Source organism: Pteropus alecto, unplaced genomic scaffold, assembly GCF_000325575.1.
Source record: "Pteropus alecto unplaced genomic scaffold, ASM32557v1 scaffold76, whole genome shotgun sequence".
NCBI classification, from domain to species: domain Eukaryota; kingdom Metazoa; phylum Chordata; class Mammalia; order Chiroptera; family Pteropodidae; genus Pteropus; species Pteropus alecto.
In genome coordinates, this window is record NW_006443138.1 from 22,991,107 (window position 1) to 22,994,973 (window position 3,867).

General features: G+C 36.5%; 1 pseudogene; it reads right to left on the minus strand.

Annotated features, from left to right (window-relative positions):
- Positions 1–386: 386 nt before the first annotated feature.
- LOC102881335 lies at positions 387–795 on the minus strand (annotated as a pseudogene).
- Positions 796–3,867: the final 3,072 nt, after the last annotated feature.

The window sequence follows — 3,867 nt, forward strand, 5'->3', positions numbered from 1 at the left end:
AGAAAATTATAGTGAATGGATGGAATCTACTGTATGATACAAATGCTACAAACACGATAAGAAATTAACTTGTTTTGAAAATATCCAAATGCTAGCATTGTCCAGAAAAATTTTACAGGTTCATTTACAATTGTTATAAAGTCGAACTGCTGAAACGTTGTTCACTGAAACATTTTAACTTGCATTGCTTTATGTCTTCGCATTTATATTAAAAATTCACGCAGAGATGAAAATGGAAAAACTGCCAATCTGATGTCTGTCTCCTACTTTTCCACTTGCAATCACCTTTGACCCCAAGGGGAAAAAATCTAACAGTTCAGAACTACCAATAGCAGGAAGAAGATAATTTTTTTTCATAATGAATTGTTTCCCATTATAGTGGATTCTTATTTACGTTCTCCATGTATGCAGGGTGCCAGCTGGATGTCTTTGGGCATAATTGTTACACGTTTGGCATAGATAGCACACAAGTTGGTGTCTTTAAAAAGGCCAACCAGATAGGCCTCACTTGCCTTCTACAAAGCACCAATAGTTGCACTCTAGAAGCGCAGATCTGTTTTGAAGTCCTGAGCAATTTCTCGCACCAGACTCGAAAGGAAGTTTGCTAATCAGAAGTTTAGTGGACTTCTAATAAGATCTAATTTCACTGGAGTGCCACAGCACTCCAGGCTTGAAACGATAAGGCTTCTTCACCCGCTCCAGTAGAGGGCGCACCCTACAGCTTCTGTAACCAGTTTGCGCTCTCAGTGTTTTACCACCGGTAGATTCGCAGGATGTCTGCTTTGTACGAATCATGGTGTAGAGATCTCCTTACTTACCATTCTTTTTCTGCTGGGAGCTAGAGGTATCGCTGGGGTTTGAGAGTCAGGGCAGTACTGCCGCAAATAGCCTGAATATTAATCAAGATATTCTTATACAGGGTCTCAAGGCATTGCCTCCTGTTCCTTTTATCATTAGTATCCAGCTAAATTGCTCCTCTTATTGTCATATATTTTAGAGTGGGCTGGTTTAGCATATGTTGCCTACATTCAGAAGGTGTCATGCATATTTTCACCCACAGACATTAACACCAAAATGTCACTCAGGTGTAGATACGTGAATAAATGTAAATGTTTGGCAGAACAGGTCCACCTGTTTCAAATCCCCTTCATATTTTCCGCAACAACTTATTTTATTATATACCCTAATAAATTCCTGCACTTTACAATAAATTCTTTTAAAATATAAGCTCTTCAGTCATCCTATTCTTTTTTAATTGCTGACTTTATCTCTTTATTTTATCTTTTCAGTTCTTAAGAATATTGACCTTAGGAGATATTTGTTATCTTGGAGAGTCACCTAACTTCCCTGAATCTTGCTTCCACTCTGGAAGGATGTTGGTATAATTATATTAAATAATACATGTAAGGCACTTAGGATAATGTTCAACTGGTTTTTATATTTCAGTGTGGAGCTGTTAGGTAGCTAGTCAGACATGAGTGATAGGGGGAACGATGGAAAAAGGGCCCAGCCCAGAGACCACCCAAAGAACACCCAGTTGGTAGTTAGAGAATCCCTCCTGCATCTCCAGAGACAAAGGACAGGAGAGTCATAATCTTAGCTGGCCTAATCCGGCTACAGCTACCTGCACGGAAGGTATTACCCTAATTTACCTACAATTTAAGCTTCATTATAATACTATGTTTATGTCTAGAAGTTTATGAATCTAATTATAACAGACTAAATTCTGGGTAAGCACATGTGTACTAAGCAGAGAGTTATATAGCAGCCTAGTGTCAATCAAAATGACCTCACTTGCCGATGACCTAAGAATGCCTTTGTAACCACCCATCATAGCCCCTAATATAATGCAGCTCTCTCCCTTCCCTGGGGTTACAGCTCTCCATCTTCCCTGGCTGTAATCCGTGCCCCCACCCCCCTAGGGGCACATAACCTTGTTTCCACGTGGTTTTCCGTTTTAGGCTTGACCCGTCTTCAATCTCATAATGTGTTTTTAATAAACAAATATTTCTCATTTTCATTGAGTTGAAATTAATTTCTTCAGTAGTGAAAAGGACCTAGAGGTGTGTGTTACCGGAATTCTGGTTGCTCCAACGGTAACAGAGCTGCTTCTAGATTTCAAAATTCTGTAACTTTTCTATTTGCTATTCCATATTACTGCCTAAAGCATTTCGACTATTCTTCATGAAGTACTTATTGTATGTTTTGACTTGTCTTTTGTTCTTTACTTTCAAAATCCTTACCTTTTTATTTCTGGGCCGTTGGCCTGAATAAATATTGTCACAACAAAATACCATCCTGAACCTGATTATTTTCTCCTTGGGCATACATTAGTGTTTCTTTAGCTTACTGACTTAGCACCTGGACTGATTTTCTTGTTTGTTAGGCTAAGGGCTAAATGAGGTGAAGACCAGGAGTTCATTCCCTATGTAGGCCAGTTGAGGTTGTACTGAAAACAGATTTCTTTCATGTCACAGATGTGCCCCTAACTTTGACTATCTGCTTAGCAAAAGAGCAGAAGCAGCAGGATAGGTAATGGTGGACTGTATTATATAACCCAGCGCAAACACTAAACATTCTATCCCACTCATCACAGCATCTTCATGTTTAAAAACTAGAAAATAGTTGAACAGATGTCTTGGGTATGATCCAGGAACAATACCAATGAGGGGAAGAGTGAAAAGAATGAAAGCTTTAGATAAAGTGACATTCAACAGGGACCCTGAATATACCGATTTAGATGTAGCTTTAATTACAATTACTTTAAAAGACTAAGACATTTTTATCTTGAATGGTTCTTCAGTTATTCCTCTATAAGAGGTTCAAGTAAACATTTATTTGAAATTTTTATCCTCAAGTTAATTTTATACTGTAAAATATTTTACATATATATTATATGTAAAATATAATGTATTTATATACACAAATATATTACATACATCGACAACCTAAGTTTAAAAACAGTGTGCTCTTAGTTGCCATGTCACGGTTTGTGTGATTTAGAAGATTTTAAATAAGATTTTTCACTGAATTAAAGAATTTGAATTATGGCTAAAATTTTGGCAAGCACTTTAAGGGATCTCCAACTTACCTCCCATCATCATCTGAATTCTAAATAGGCAAATATAAATTGAGTTCTTTGTCATGGCAAGATGCTCGAAAGACACAGCTGCACTGTTAAAATCAAATGGCGCGGACACCAGTAGAACTCTGAGACACTGGGTTTTCCAGTAAGAAAAACTTCATATAGGGACAGTACTTTTCACAGAGTTCTGTTTTTATCTTCTGTCAGAGAAAATAAGAATCTCTGATTTTTTCAAAGGGAGACAACAAAGATAGGTATTCACAGATGAACAGCATTTACCTTTTGGGGACAGTTTGCTAAATTAATCATTTCTTTGTTCATAAAACAAAGACTGCTTTACTCTTTAAGGAAAAATCTCATTAGAATTGCAAAGATAATCAACTGGTATCTTGATCAAAGGATTTCCTCCATGTGCTTATCTTATTTATTTATTTTTTTATTGTATATATGGTACAAACTACTTTCAGCATTCAACAATTAAATCGGCTGTAAGTGACCTTTTGGAAGTGACATGCCAAGTCTGTTCACTCTAATTTCAATTCAGATTTCATGAGTCAGCAATGTACTTACTGATTATATCTATTTATACAATGCAAATCTTAAGACAAGCAATAATGATTTAAAAGACTTGTTTATGAAGGTTTTTTTTTTTCCCAATGAAATGAGAATAAAGACAATCCATGTGATTTTTGATTTTGCTTTTCTTTGTGAAAGTTCCAGGAGTAAAATCACATCTTGTGGGAGTCATTATGAGTCATATTTTTCTGCTCTGTTATTCCTGG